We start from the raw sequence: 17,044 nt of genomic DNA, 5'->3' as shown, positions 1-17,044 counted from the left end.
ACTTAAGGCGGCATTGTGCGTTTTGTATTTAATTCCGATGCGATTTCTGTGTTTCATCGTCAATGTGAAGGTCCAAGGAATACATTGAACCTGCAGTGGTGTATCGGAAACTAATACTGGTCTCACAGGGAATGCTGAAAGCACCGACTGTAAGAAGAGTCTCTATTCTTGTACTTAAGGCGGCATTGTGCCTTTTGTATTTAATTTCGATGCAATTTCTTTGTTTCATCGTCAATGTGAAGGTCCAAGGAATAAACTGAAACTGCAGAGGTGTATCGGAAACTAATACTGGTCTCACAGGGAATGCTCAAAGCACCGACTGTAAGAAGAGTCTCTATTCTTGTACGTAAGGCGGCATTGTGCCTTTTGTATTTGATTCCGATGCGATTTTTGTGTTTCATCGTCAGTGTGAAGTTCCAAGGAATACATTGAACCTGCAGTGGTGTATCGGAAACTAATACTGGTCTCACATGGAATGCTCAAAGCACCGACTGTAAGAAGAGTCTCTATACTTGTACTTAAGGCGGCATTGTGCCTTTCGTATTTAATTCCGATGCCATTTCTGTGTTTCATCGTCAATGTGACGGTCCAAGGAATACATTGAACCTGCAGTGGTGTATCGGAAACTAATACTGGGCTCACAGGGAATGCTCAAATCACCGGCTGTAAGAAGAGTCTCTATTCTTGTACTTAAGGCGGCAATGTGCCTTTTGTACTTATTTCCGATGCGATTTCTGTGTATCATCGTCAATGTGAAGGTCCAAGGAATACATTGAACCTGCAGAGGTGTAGCGGTAACTAATACTGGTCTCACAGGGAATGCTCAAAGCACCGACTGTAAGAAGAGTCTCTATTCTTGTACATAAGGCGGCATTTAGCGTTTGGTATTTAATGCCGATGCGATTTCTGTGTTTCATCGTCAATGTGAAGGTCCAAGTAATACATTGAACCTGCAGTGGTGTATCGGAAACTGATACTGGTCTCACAGGGAATGCTCAAAGCACCGACTGCAAGAAGAGTCTCTATTCTTGTACTTAAGGCGGCATTGTGCCTTTTGTACTTAATTCCGATGCGATTTCTGTGTATCATCGTCAATGTGAAGGTCCAAGGAATACATTGAACCTGCAGAGGTGTAGCGGAAACTAATACTGGTCTTACAAGGAATGCCCAAAGCACCGACTGTAAAAAGAGTCTCTATTCTTGTACTTAAGGCGGCATTGTGCCTTTTGTATTTAATTACGATGCCATTTCTGTGTTTCATTGTCAATGTGAAGGTCCAAGGAATACATTGACCTGCAGTGGTGTATCGGAAACTAATACTGGTCTCACAGGGAATGCTCAAAGCACCGGCAGTTAGAAGAGTCTCTATTCTTGTACTTAAGGCTTCATTGTGCTTTTTGTATTTAATTCCGATGCCATTTCTGTGTTTCATCGTCAATGTGAAGGTCCAAGGAATATACTGAACCTGCAGAGGTGTAGCGGAAACTAATACTGGTCTCACAGGGAATGCTCAAAGCACCGACTGTAAGGAGAGTCTCTATTCTTGTACTTAAGGCGGCATTGAGCCTTTTGTACTTAATTCCGATGCGATTTCTGTGTATCATCGTCAATGTGAAGGTCCAAGGAATACATTGAACCTGCAGAGGTGTAGCGGAAACTAATACTGGTCTCACAGGGAATGCTCAAAGCATCGACTGTAAGAAGAGTCTCTATTCTTGTACTTAAGGCGGCATTGTGCGTTTTGTATTTAATTCCGATGCGATTTCTGTGTTTCATCGTCAATGTGAAGGTCCAAGGAATACATTGAACCAGCAGTGGTGTATCGGAAACTAATACTGGTCTCACAGGGAATGCTCAAAGCACCGACTGTAAGAAGAGTCTCTATTCTTGTACTTAAGGCGGCATTGTGCCTTTTGTATTTGATTCCGATGCGATTTCTGTGTTTCATCGTCAGTGTGAAGTTCCAAGGAATACATTGAACCTGCAGTGGTGTAGCGGAAACTAATACTGGTCTCACAGGGAATGCTCAAAGCACTGACTGTAAGAAGAGTCTCTATTCTTGTACTTAAGGCGGCATTGTGCCTTTTGTATTTAATTCCGATGCCATTTCTGTGTTTCATCGTCAATGTGAAGGTCCAAGGAATAAACTGCACCTGCAGAGGTGTGGCGGAAACTAATACGGGTCTCACAGGGAATGCTCAAAGCACCGACTGTGAGAAGAGTCTCCATTCTTGTACTTAAGGCGGCATTGTGCCTTTTGTATTTAATTACGATGCCATTTCGGTTATTCATCGTCAATGTGAAGGTCTAAGGAATAAACTGAACCTGCAGTGGTGTAGCGGAAACTAGTACTGGTCTCACAGGGAATGCTCAAAGCACCGACGGTAAGAAGAGTCTCTATTCTTGTACTTAAGGCGGCATTGTGCTTTTTGTATTTACTTCCGATGCCATTTCTGTGTTTCATCGTCAATGTGAAGGTCCAAGGAATAATCTGAACCTGCAGAGTTGTAGCGGAAACTAATACTGGTCTCACAGGGAATGCTCAAAGCACCGACTGTAAGATGAGTCTCTATTCTTGTACTTAAGGCGGCATTGTGCCTTTTGTATTTAATTCCGATGCCATTTCTGTGCTTCATCGTCAATTTGAAGGTCCAAGGAATAAAGTGAACCTGCAGAGGAGTATCGGAAACTAATACTGGTCTCACAGGGAATGCTCAAAGCACCGACTGTAAGAAGAGTCACTATTCTTGTACTTAAGGAGGCATTGTGCCTTTTGTATTTGATTCCCATGCGATTTCTGTGTTTCATCGTCAATGTGAAGTTCCAAGGAATACATTGAACCTGCTGTGGTGTATCGGATACTAATACTGGTCTCACAGGGAATGCTCAAAGCACCGACTGTTAAATGAGTCGCTATTCTTGTACTTAAGGCGGCATTGTGCCATTTGTATTTAATTCCGATGCCATTTATGTGTTTCATCGTCAATGTGAAGGCCAAGGAGTAAAGTGAACCTGCAGAGGAGTATCGGAAACTAATACTGGTCTCACAGGGAATGCTCAAAGCACCGACTGTAAGAAGATTCTCTATTCTTGTACATAAATGGGCATTGTGGTTTTGTATTTAATTCCGAGCGATTTCTGTGTTTCATCGTCAATTTGAAGTTCCAAGGAATACATTGAACCGGCAGTGGTGTATCGGAAACTAATACTGGTCTCACAGGGAATGCTCAAAGCACCGACTGCAAGAAGAGTCTCTATTCTTGTACTTAAGGCGGCATTGTGCCTTTTGTATTTAATTCCGATGCCATTTCTGTGTTTCATCGTCTATGTGAAGGTCCAAAGAATAAACTGAACCTGCAGAGGTGTAGCGGAAACTAATACTGGTCTCACAGGGAATGCACAAAGCACCGACTGTAAGAAGAGTCTCTATTCTTGTACTTAAGGCGGCATTGTGCCTTTTGTATTTAATTCCGATGCCATTTCTGTGTTTTATCGTCAATGTGAAGGTCCAAGGAATAAACTGAACCTGCAGAGGTGTAGCGGTAACTAATATTGGTCTCACAGGGAATGCTCAAATCACCGACTGTAAGAAGAGTCTCTATTCTTGTACTTAAGGCGGCATTGTGTCTTTTGTATTTAATTCCGATGCGGTTTCTGTGTTTCATCGTCAATGCGACGGTCCAAGGAATACATTGAACCAGCAGTGGTGTATCGGAAACTAATACTGGTCTGACAGGGAATGCTCAAAGCACCGGTGTAAGAAGAGTCTCTATTCTTGTACTTAAGGCGGCATTGTGCCTTTTGTATTTAATTCCGATGCCATTTCTGTGTTTCATCGTCAATGTGAAGGTCCAAGGAATAAACTGAACCTGCAGAGGTGTAGCGGAAATTAATACTGGTCTCACAGGGAATGCTCAAAGCACCGACTGCAAGAAGAGTCTCTATTCTTGTACTTAAGGCGGCATTGTGCCTTTTGTATTTAATTCCGATGCGATTTCTGTGTTTCATCGTCAATGTGAAGTTCCAAGGAATACATTGAACCTGCAGTGGTGTATCGGAAACTAATACTGGTCTCACAGGGAATGCTCAAAGCACCGACTGTAAGAAGAGTCTCTATTCTTGTACTTAAGGCGGCATTGTGCCTTTTGTATTTAATTCCGATGCCATTTCTTCGTTTCATCATCAATGTGAAGGTCCAAGGAATAAACTGAACCTGCAGAGGTGTAGCGGAAACTAATACTGGTCTCACAGGGAATGCTCAAAGCACCGACTGTAAGAAGAGTCTCTATTCTTGTACTTAAGGCGGCATTGTGCCTTTTGTATTTAATTCCGATGGGATTTCTGTGTTTCATCGACAATGTGAAGGTCCAAGGAATAAAAAGAACCTGCAGAGGTGTAGCGGAAACTAATACTGGTCTCACAGGGAATGCTCAAAGCACCGACTATAAGAAGAGTCTCTATTCTTGTACTTAAGGCGCATTGTGCCTTTTGTATTTAATTCCGATGCCATTTCTGTGTTTCATCGTCAATGTGAAGGTCCAAGGAATAAACTGAACCTGCAGAGGTGTAGCGGAAACTAATACTGGTCTCACAGGGAATGCTCATAGCACCGACTGTAAGAAGAGTCTCTATTCTTGTACTTAAGGCGGTATTGTGACTTTTGTATTTAATTCCGATGCCATTTCTGTGTTTCATCGTCAATGTGAAAGTCCATAGAATACATTGAACCTGCAGTGGTGTATCGGAAACTAATACTGGTCTTACAAGGAATGCCCAAAGCACCGACTGTAAAAAGTGTCTCTATTCTTGTACTTAAGGCGGCATTGTGCCTTTTGTATTTAATTACGATGCCATTTCTGTGTTTCATTGTCAATGTGAAGGTCCAAGGAATACATTGAACCTGCAGTGGTGTATCGGAAACTAATACTGGTCTCACAGGGAATGCTCAAAGCACCGACTGTTAGAAGAGTCTCTATTCTTGTACTTAAGGCTTCATTGTGCTTTTTGTATTTAATTCCGATGCCATTTCTGTGTTTCATCGTCAATGTGAAGTTCCAAGGAATGCATTGAACCTGCAGAGGTGTAGCGGAAACTAATACTGGTCTCACAGGGAATGCTCAAAGCACCGACTGTAAGAAGAGTCTCTATTCTTGTACTTAAGGTGGCATTGTGCCTTTTGTATTTAATTCCGATGCGATTTCTGTGTTTCATCGTCAATGTGAAGGTCCAAGGAATATACTGAACCTGCAGAGGTGTAGCGGAAACTAATACTGGTCTCACAGGGAATGCTCAAAGCACCGACTGTAAGGAGAGTCTCTATTCTTGTACTTAAGGCGGCATTGAGCCTTTTGTACTTAATTCCGATGCGATTTCTGTGTATCATCGTCAATGTGAAGGTCCAAGGAATACATTGAACCAGCAGAGGTGTAGCGGAAACTAATACTGGTCTCACAGGGAATGCTCAAAGCATCGACTGTAAGAAGAGTCTCTATTCTTGTACTTAAGGCGGCATTGTGCGTTTTGTATTTAATTCCGATGCGATTTCTGTGTTTCATCGTCAATGTGAAGGTCCAAGGAATACATTGAACCTGCAGTGGTGTATCGGAAACTAATACTGGTCTCACAGGGAATGCTCAAAGCACCGACTGTAAGAAGAGTCTCTATTCTTGTACTTAAGGCGGCATTGTGCCTTTTGTATTTGATTCCGATGCGATTTCTGTGTTTCATCGTCAGTGTGAAGTTCCAAGGAATACATTGAACCTGCAGTGGTGTAGCGGAAACTAATACTGGTCTCACAGGGAATGCTGAAAGCACCGACTGTAAGAAGAGTCTCTATTCTTGTACTTAAGGCGGCATTGTGCCTTTTGTATTTAATTTCGATGCGATTTCTGTGTTTCATCGTCAATGTGAAGGTCCAAGGAATAAACTGTACCTGCAGAGGTGTATCGGAAACTAATACTGGTCTCACAGGGAATGCTCAAAGCACCGACTGTAAGAAGAGTCTCTATTCTTGTACGTAAGACGGCATTGTGCCTTTTGTATTTGATTCCGTTGCGATTTTTGTGTTTCATCGTCAGTGTGAAGTTCCAAGGAATACATTGAACCTGCAGTGGTGTATCGGAAACTAATACTGGTCTCACATGGAATGCTCAAAGCACCGACTGTAAGAAGAGTCTCTATACTTGTACTTAAGGCGGCATTGTGCCTTTTGTATTTAATTCCGATGCCATTTCTGTGTTTCATCGTCAATGTGACGGTCCAAGGAATACATTGAACCTGCAGTGGTGTATCGGAAACTAATACTGGGCTCACAGGGAATGCTCAAATCACCGGCTGTAAGAAGAGTCTCTATTCTTGTACTTAAGGCGGCAATGTGCCTTTTGTACTTATTTCCGATGCGATTTCTGTGTATCATCGTCAATGTGAAGGTCCAAGGAATACATTGAACCTGCAGAGGTGTAGCGGTAACTAATACTGGTCTCACAGGGAATGTTCAAAGCACCGACTGTAAGAAGAGTCTCTATTCTTGTACTTAAGGCGGCATTGTGCCTTTTGTACTTATTTCCGATGCGATTTCTGTGTATCATCGTCAATGTGAAGGTCCAAGGAATTCATTGAACCTGCAGAGGTGTAGCGTTAACTAATACTGGTCTCACAGGGAATGCTTAAATCACCGACTGTAAGAAGAGTCTCTATTCTTGTACATAAGGCGGCATTGTGCGTTTTGTATTTAATTCCGATGCGATTTCTGTGTTTCATCGTCAATGTGAAGGTCCAAGGAATACATTGAACCTGCAGTGGTGTATCGGACACTAATACTGGTCTCACAGGGAATGCTCAAAGCACCGACTGCAAGAAGAGTCTCTATTCTTGTACGTAAGGCGGCATTGTGCCTTTTGTATTTCATTCCGATGCGATTTCTGTGTTTCATCGTCAATGCGAAGGTGCAAGGAATACATTGAACCTGCAGTGGTGTATCGGAAACTAATACTGGTCTCACATGGAATGCTCAAAGCACCGACTGCAAGAAGAGTCACTATTCTTGTACTTAAGGCGGTATTGTGTCTTTTGTATTTAATTCCGATGCCATTTCTGTGTTTCATCGTCAATGTGAAAGTCCATAGAATACATTGAACCTGCAGTGGTGTATCGGAAACTAATACTGGTCTTACAAGGAATGCCCAAAGCACCGACTGTAAAAAGAGTCTCTATTCTTGTACTTAAGGCGGCATTGTGCCTTTTGTATTTAATTACGACGCCATTTCTGTGTTTCATTGTCAATGTGAAGGTCCAAGGAATACATTGACCTGCAGTGGTGTATCGGAAACTAATACTGGTCTCACAGGGAATGCTCAAAGCACCGACAGTTAGAAGAGTCTCTATTCTTGTACTTAAGGCTTCATTGTGCTTTTTGTATTTAATTCCGATGCCATTTCTGTGTTTCATCGTCAATGTGAAGGTCCAAGGAATATACTGAACCTGCAGAGGTGTAGCGGAAACTAATACTGGTCTCACAGGGAATGCTCAAAGCACCGACTGTAAGGAGAGTCTCTATTCTTGTACTTAAGGCGGCATTGAGAATTTTGTACTTAATTCCGATGCGATTTCTGTGTATCATCGTCAATGTGAAGGTCCAAGGAATACATTGAACCTGCAGAGGTGTAGCGGAAACTAATACTGGTCTCACAGGGAATGCTCAAAGCATCGACTGTAAGAAGAGTCTCTATTCTTGTACTTAAGGCGGCATTGTGCCTTTTGTATTTAATTCCGATGCCATTTCTTCGTTTCATCATCAATGTGAAGGTCCAAGGAATAAACTGAACCTGCAGAGGTGTAGCGGAAACTAATACTGGTCTCACAGGGAATGCTCAAAGCACCGACTGTAAGAAGAGTCTCTATTCTTGTACTTAAGGCGGCATTGTGCCTTTTGTATTTAATTCCGATGGGATTTCTGTGTTTCATCGACAATGTGAAGGTCCAAGGAATAAAAAGAACCTGCAGAGGTGTAGCGGAAACTAATACTGGTCTCACAGGGAATGCTCAAAGCACCGACTATAAGAAGAGTCTCTATTCTTGTACTTAAGGCGCATTGTGCCTTTTGTATTTAATTCCGATGCCATTTCTGTGTTTCATCGTCAATGTGAAGGTCCAAGGAATAAACTGAACCTGCAGAGGTGTAGCGGAAACTAATACTGGTCTCACAGGGAATGCTCATAGCACCGACTGTAAGAAGAGTCTCTATTCTTGTACTTAAGGCGGTATTGTGACTTTTGTATTTAATTCCGATGCCATTTCTGTGTTTCATCGTCAATGTGAAAGTCCATAGAATACATTGAACCTGCAGTGGTGTATCGGAAACTAATACTGGTCTTACAAGGAATGCCCAAAGCACCGACTGTAAAAAGTGTCTCTATTCTTGTACTTAAGGCGGCATTGTGCCTTTTGTATTTAATTACGATGCCATTTCTGTGTTTCATTGTCAATGTGAAGGTCCAAGGAATACATTGAACCTGCAGTGGTGTATCGGAAACTAATACTGGTCTCACAGGGAATGCTCAAAGCACCGACTGTTAGAAGAGTCTCTATTCTTGTACTTAAGGCTTCATTGTGCTTTTTGTATTTAATTCCGATGCCATTTCTGTGTTTCATCGTCAATGTGAAGTTCCAAGGAATGCATTGAACCTGCAGAGGTGTAGCGGAAACTAATACTGGTCTCACAGGGAATGCTCAAAGCACCGACTGTAAGAAGAGTCTCTATTCTTGTACTTAAGGTGGCATTGTGCCTTTTGTATTTAATTCCGATGCGATTTCTGTGTTTCATCGTCAATGTGAAGGTCCAAGGAATATACTGAACCTGCAGAGGTGTAGCGGAAACTAATACTGGTCTCACAGGGAATGCTCAAAGCACCGACTGTAAGGAGAGTCTCTATTCTTGTACTTAAGGCGGCATTGAGCCTTTTGTACTTAATTCCGATGCGATTTCTGTGTATCATCGTCAATGTGAAGGTCCAAGGAATACATTGAACCAGCAGAGGTGTAGCGGAAACTAATACTGGTCTCACAGGGAATGCTCAAAGCATCGACTGTAAGAAGAGTCTCTATTCTTGTACTTAAGGCGGCATTGTGCGTTTTGTATTTAATTCCGATGCGATTTCTGTGTTTCATCGTCAATGTGAAGGTCCAAGGAATACATTGAACCTGCAGTGGTGTATCGGAAACTAATACTGGTCTCACAGGGAATGCTCAAAGCACCGACTGTAAGAAGAGTCTCTATTCTTGTACTTAAGGCGGCATTGTGCCTTTTGTATTTGATTCCGATGCGATTTCTGTGTTTCATCGTCAGTGTGAAGTTCCAAGGAATACATTGAACCTGCAGTGGTGTAGCGGAAACTAATACTGGTCTCACAGGGAATGCTGAAAGCACCGACTGTAAGAAGAGTCTCTATTCTTGTACTTAAGGCGGCATTGTGCCTTTTGTATTTAATTTCGATGCGATTTCTGTGTTTCATCGTCAATGTGAAGGTCCAAGGAATAAACTGTACCTGCAGAGGTGTATCGGAAACTAATACTGGTCTCACAGGGAATGCTCAAAGCACCGACTGTAAGAAGAGTCTCTATTCTTGTACGTAAGACGGCATTGTGCCTTTTGTATTTGATTCCGTTGCGATTTTTGTGTTTCATCGTCAGTGTGAAGTTCCAAGGAATACATTGAACCTGCAGTGGTGTATCGGAAACTAATACTGGTCTCACATGGAATGCTCAAAGCACCGACTGTAAGAAGAGTCTCTATACTTGTACTTAAGGCGGCATTGTGCCTTTTGTATTTAATTCCGATGCCATTTCTGTGTTTCATCGTCAATGTGACGGTCCAAGGAATACATTGAACCTGCAGTGGTGTATCGGAAACTAATACTGGGCTCACAGGGAATGCTCAAATCACCGGCTGTAAGAAGAGTCTCTATTCTTGTACTTAAGGCGGCAATGTGCCTTTTGTACTTATTTCCGATGCGATTTCTGTGTATCATCGTCAATGTGAAGGTCCAAGGAATACATTGAACCTGCAGAGGTGTAGCGGTAACTAATACTGGTCTCACAGGGAATGTTCAAAGCACCGACTGTAAGAAGAGTCTCTATTCTTGTACTTAAGGCGGCATTGTGCCTTTTGTACTTATTTCCGATGCGATTTCTGTGTATCATCGTCAATGTGAAGGTCCAAGGAATTCATTGAACCTGCAGAGGTGTAGCGTTAACTAATACTGGTCTCACAGGGAATGCTTAAATCACCGACTGTAAGAAGAGTCTCTATTCTTGTACATAAGGCGGCATTGTGCGTTTTGTATTTAATTCCGATGCGATTTCTGTGTTTCATCGTCAATGTGAAGGTCCAAGGAATACATTGAACCTGCAGTGGTGTATCGGACACTAATACTGGTCTCACAGGGAATGCTCAAAGCACCGACTGCAAGAAGAGTCTCTATTCTTGTACGTAAGGCGGCATTGTGCCTTTTGTATTTCATTCCGATGCGATTTCTGTGTTTCATCGTCAATGCGAAGGTGCAAGGAATACATTGAACCTGCAGTGGTGTATCGGAAACTAATACTGGTCTCACATGGAATGCTCAAAGCACCGACTGCAAGAAGAGTCACTATTCTTGTACTTAAGGCGGTATTGTGTCTTTTGTATTTAATTCCGATGCCATTTCTGTGTTTCATCGTCAATGTGAAAGTCCATAGAATACATTGAACCTGCAGTGGTGTATCGGAAACTAATACTGGTCTTACAAGGAATGCCCAAAGCACCGACTGTAAAAAGAGTCTCTATTCTTGTACTTAAGGCGGCATTGTGCCTTTTGTATTTAATTACGACGCCATTTCTGTGTTTCATTGTCAATGTGAAGGTCCAAGGAATACATTGACCTGCAGTGGTGTATCGGAAACTAATACTGGTCTCACAGGGAATGCTCAAAGCACCGACAGTTAGAAGAGTCTCTATTCTTGTACTTAAGGCTTCATTGTGCTTTTTGTATTTAATTCCGATGCCATTTCTGTGTTTCATCGTCAATGTGAAGGTCCAAGGAATATACTGAACCTGCAGAGGTGTAGCGGAAACTAATACTGGTCTCACAGGGAATGCTCAAAGCACCGACTGTAAGGAGAGTCTCTATTCTTGTACTTAAGGCGGCATTGAGAATTTTGTACTTAATTCCGATGCGATTTCTGTGTATCATCGTCAATGTGAAGGTCCAAGGAATACATTGAACCTGCAGAGGTGTAGCGGAAACTAATACTGGTCTCACAGGGAATGCTCAAAGCATCGACTGTAAGAAGAGTCTCTATTCTTGTACTTAAGGCGGCATTGTGCGTTTTGTATTTAATTCCGATGCGATTTCTGTGTTTCATCGTCAATGTGAAGGTCCAAGGAATACATTGAACCTGCAGTGGTGTATCGGAAACTAATAGTGGTCTCACAGGGAATGCTCAAAGCACCGACTGTAAGATGAGTCTCTATTCTTGTACTTAAGGCGGCATTGTGCCTTTTGTATTTGATTCCGATGCGATTTCTGTGTTTCATCGTCAGTGTGAAGTTCCAAGGAATACATTGAACCTGCAGTGGTGTAGCGGAAACTAATACTGGTCTCACAGGGAATGCTCAAAGCACTGACTGTAAGAAGAGTCTCTATTCTTGTACTTAAGGCGGCATTGTGCCTTTTGTATTTAATTCCGATGCCATTTCTGTGTTTCATCGTCAATGTGAAGGTCCAAGGAATAAACTGCACCTGCAGAGGTGTGGCGGAAACTAATACGGGTCTCACAGGGAATGCTCAAAGCACCGACTGTGAGAAGAGTCTCCATTCTTGTACTTAAGGCGGCATTGTGCCTTTTGTATTTAATTACGATGCCATTTCGGTTATTCATCGTCAATGTGAAGGTCTAAGGAATAAACTGAACCTGCAGTGGTGTAGCGGAAACTAATACTGGTCTCACAGGGAATGCTCAAAGCACCGACGGTAAGAAGAGTCTCTATTCTTGTACTTAAGGCGGCATTGTGCTTTTTGTATTTACTTCCGATGCCATTTCTGTGTTTCATCGTCAATGTGAAGGTCCAAGGAATAATCTGAACCTGCAGAGTTGTAGCGGAAACTAATACTGGTCTCACAGGGAATGCTCAAAGCACCGACTGTAAGATGAGTCTCTATTCTTGTACTTAAGGCGGCATTGTGCCTTTTGTATTTAATTCCGATGCCATTTCTGTGCTTCATCGTCAATTTGAAGGTCCAAGGAATAAAGTGAACCTGCAGAGGAGTATCGGAAACTAATACTGGTCTCACAGGGAATGCTCAAAGCACCGACTGTAAGAAGAGTCACTATTCTTGTACTTAAGGAGGCATTGTGCCTTTTGTATTTGATTCCCATGCGATTTCTGTGTTTCATCGTCAATGTGAAGTTCCAAGGAATACATTGAACCTGCTGTGGTGTATCGGATACTAATACTGGTCTCACAGGGAATGCTCAAAGCACCGACTGTTAAATGAGTCGCTATTCTTGTACTTAAGGCGGCATTGTGCCATTTGTATTTAATTCCGATGCCATTTCTGTGTTTCATCGTCAATGTGAAGGCCAAGGAGTAAAGTGAACCTGCAGAGGAGTATCGGAAACTAATACTGGTCTCACAGGGAATGCTCAAAGCACCGACTGTAAGAAGATTCTCTATTCTTGTACATAAATGGGCATTGTGGTTTTGTATTTAATTCCGAGCGATTTCTGTGTTTCATCGTCAATTTGAAGTTCCAAGGAATACATTGAACCGGCAGTGGCGTATCGGAAACTAATACTGGTCTCACAGGGAATGCTCAAAGCACCGACTGTAAGAAGAGTCTCTATTCTTGTACTTAAGGCGGCATTGTGCCTTTTGTATTTAATTCCGATGCCATTTCTGTGTTTCATCGTCTATGTGAAGGTCCAAAGAATAAACTGAACCTGCAGAGGTGTAGCGGAAACTAATACTGGTCTCACAGGGAATGCTCAAAGCACCGACTGTGAGAAGAGTCTCTATTCTTGTACTTAAGGCGGCATTGTGCCTTTTGTATTTAATTCCGATGCCATTTCTGTGTTTTATCGTCAATGTGAAGGTCCAAGGAATAAACTGAACCTGCAGAGGTGTAGCGGAAACTAATACTGGTCTCACAGGGAATGCTCAAATCACCGACTGTAAGAAGAGTCTCTATTCTTGTACTTAAGGCGGCATTGTGTCTTTTGTATTTAATTCCGATGCGGTTTCTGTGTTTCATCGTCAATGCGAAGGTCCAAGGAATACATTGAACCAGCAGTGGTGTATCGGAAACTAATACTGGTCTCACAGGGAATGCTCAAAGCACCGGTGTAAGAAGAGTCTCTATTCTTGTACTTAAGGCGGCATTGTGCCTTTTGTATTTAATTCCGATGCCATTTCTGTGTTTCATCGTCAATGTGAAGGTCCAAGGAATAAACTGAACCTGCAGAGGTGTAGCGGAAATTAATACTGGTCTCACAGGGAATGCTCAAAGCACCGACTGCAAGAAGAGTCTCTGTTCTTGTACTTAAGGCGGCATTGTGCCTTTTGTATTTAATTCCGATGCGATTTCTGTGTTTCATCGTCAATGTGAAGTTCCAAGGAATACATTGAACCTGCAGTGGTGTATCGGAAACTAATACTGGTCTCACAGGGAATGCTCAAAGCACCGACTGTAAGAAGAGTCTCTATTCTTGTACTTAAGGCGGCATTGTGCCTTTTGTATTTAATTCCGATGCCATTTCTTCGTTTCATCATCAATGTGAAGGTCCAAGGAATAAACTGAACCTGCAGAGGTGTAGCGGAAACAAATACTGGTCTCACAGGGAATGCTCAAAGCACCGACTGTAAGAAGAGTCTCTATTCTTGTACTTAAGGCGGCATTGTGCCTTTTGTATTTAATTCCGATGGGATTTCTGTGTTTCATCGACAATGTGAAGGTCCAAGGAATAAAAAGAACCTGCAGAGGTGTAGCGGAAACTAATACTGGTCTCATAGGGAATGCTCAAAGCACCGACTATAAGAAGAGTCTCTATTCTTGTACTTAAGGCGCATTGTGCCTTTTGTATTTAATTCCGATGCCATTTCTGTGTTTCATCGTCAATGTGAAGGTCCAAGGAATAAACTGAACCTGCAGAGGTGTAGCGGAAACTAATACTGGTCTCACAGGGAATGCTCAAAACACCGACTGTAAGAAGAGTCTCTATTCTTTTACTTAAGGCGGTTTTGTGCCTTTTGTATTTGATTCCCATGCGATTTCTGTGTTTCGTTGTCAATGTGAAATTCCAAGGAATACATTGAACCTGCAGTGGTGAATCGGAAACTAATACTGGTCTCAAAGGGAATGCTCAAAGCACCGACTGTAAGAAGAGTCTCTATTCTTGTACTTAAGGCGGCATTGTGCCATTTGTATTTAATTCCGATGTGAATTCTGTGTATCATCGTCAATGTGAAGGTCCAAGGAATACATTGAACCTGCAGAGGTGTAGGGGAAACTAATACTGGTCTGACAGAGAATGCTCAAAGTCCCGACTGTAAGAAGAGTCTCTATTCCAGTACTTAAGGCGGCATTGTGCCATTTGTATTTAATTCCGATGCTATTTCTGTGTTTCATCGTCAATGTGAAGGTCCAAGGAATAAACTGAACCTGCAGAGGTGTGGCGGAAACTAATACTGGTCTCACAGGGAATGCTCATAGCACCGACTGTAAGAAGAGTCTCTATTCTTGTACTTAAGGCGGTATTGTGTCTTTTGTATTTAATTCCGATGCCATTTCTGTGTTTCATCGTCAATGTGAAAGTCCATAGAATACATTGAACCTGCAGTGGTGTATCGGAAACTAATACTGGTCTTACAAGGAATGCCCAAAGCACCGACTGTAAAAAGAGTCTCTATTCTTGTACTTAAGGCGGCATTGTGCCTTTTGTATTTAATTACGATGCCATTTCTGTGTTTCATTGTCAATGTGAAGGTCCAAGGAATACATTGAACCTGCAGTGGTGTATCGGAAACTAATACTGGTCTCACAGGGAATGCTCAAAGCACCGACTGTTAGAAGAGTCTCTATTCTTGTACTTAAGGCTTCATTGTGCTTTTTGTATTTATTTCCGATGCCATTTCTGTGTTTCATCGTCAATGTGAAGTTCCAAGGAATGCATTGAACCTGCAGAGGTGTAGCGGAAACTAATACTGGTCTCACAGGGAATGCTCAAAGCACCGACTGTAAGAAGAGTCTCTATTCTTGTACTTAAGGTGGCATTGTGCCTTTTGTATTTAATTCCGATGCGATTTCTGTGTTTCATCGTCAATGTGAAGGTCCAAGGAATATACTGAACCTGCAGAGGTGTAGCGGAAACTAATACTGGTCTCACAGGGAATGCTCAAAGCACCGACTGTAAGGAGAGTCTCTATTCTTGTACTTAAGGCGGCATTGAGCCTTTTGTACTTAATTCCGATGCGATTTCTGTGTATCATCGTCAATGTGAAGGTCCAAGGAATACATTGAACCTGCAGAGGTGTAGCGGAAACTAATACTGGTCTCACAGGGAATGCTCAAAGCATCGACTGTAAGAAGAGTCTCTATTCTTGTACTTAAGGCGGCATTGTGCGTTTTGTATTTAATTCCGATGCGATTTCTGTGTTTCATCGTCAATGTGAAGGTCCAAGGAATACATTGAACCTGCAGTGGTGTATCGGAAACTAATACTGGTCTCACAGGGAATGCTCAAAGCACCGACTGTAAGAAGAGTCTCTATTCTTGTACTTAAGGCGGCATTGTGCCTTTTGTATTTGATTCCGATGCGATTTCTGTGTTTCATCGTCAGTGTGAAGTTCCAAGGAATACATTGAACCTGCAGTGGTGTAGCGGAAACTAATACTGGTCTCACAGGGAATGCTCAAAGCACTGACTGTAAGAAGAGTCTCTATTCTTGTACTTAAGGCGGCATTGTGCCTTTTGTATTTAATTCCGATGCCATTTCTGTGTTTCATCGTCAATGTGAAGGTCCAAGGAATAAACTGCACCTGCAGAGGTGTGGCGGAAACTAATACGGGTCTCACAGGGAATGCTCAAAGCACCGACTGTGAGAAGAGTCTCCAACCTTGTACTTAAGGCGGTATTGTGCCTTTTGTATTTAATTACGATGCCATTTCGGTGTTTCATCGTCAATGTGTATGTCTAAGGAATAAACTGAACCTGCAGTGGTGTAGCGGAAACTAATACTGGTCTCACAGGGAATGCTCAAAGCACCGACGGTAAGAAGAGTCTCTATTCTTGTACTTAAGGCGGCATTGTGCTTTTTGTATTTAATTCCGATGCCATTTCTGAGTTTCATCGTCAATTTGAAGGTCCAAGGAATAAAGTGAACCTGCAGAGGAGTATCGGAAACTAATACTGGTCTCACAGGGAATGCTCAAAGCACCGACTGTAAGAAGAGTCACTATTCTTGTACTTAAGGAGGCATTGTGCCTTTTGTATTTGATTCCCATGCGATTTCTGTGTTTCATCGTCAATGTGAAGTTCCAAGGAATACATTGAATCTGCTGTGGTGTATCGGATACTAATACTGGTCTCACAGGGAATGCTCAAAGCACCGACTGTTAAATGAGTCTCTATTCTTGTACTTAAGGCGGCATTGTGCCATTTGTATTTAATTCCGATGCCATTTCTGTGTTTCATCGTCAATGTGAAGGTCCAAGGCGTAAAGTGAACCTGCAGAGGAGTATCGGAAACTAATACTGGTCTCACAGGGAATGCTCAAAGCACCGACTGTAAGAAGATTCTCTATTCTTGTACATAAATCGGCATTGTGCTTTTGTATTTAATTCCGAGCGATTTCTGTGTTTCATCGTCAATTTGAAGTTCCAAGGAATACATTGAACCGGCAGTGGTGTATCGGAAACTAATACTGGTCTCACAGGGAATGCTCAAAGCACCGACTGTAAGAAGAGTCTCTATTCTTGTACTTAAGGCGGCATTGTGCCTTTTGTATTTAA

Source organism: Schistocerca americana, unplaced genomic scaffold (genome assembly GCF_021461395.2).
Source record: "Schistocerca americana isolate TAMUIC-IGC-003095 unplaced genomic scaffold, iqSchAmer2.1 HiC_scaffold_13, whole genome shotgun sequence".
NCBI classification, from domain to species: Eukaryota; Metazoa; Arthropoda; class Insecta; order Orthoptera; family Acrididae; genus Schistocerca; species Schistocerca americana.
This window is presented reverse-complemented; position numbering follows the sequence as displayed.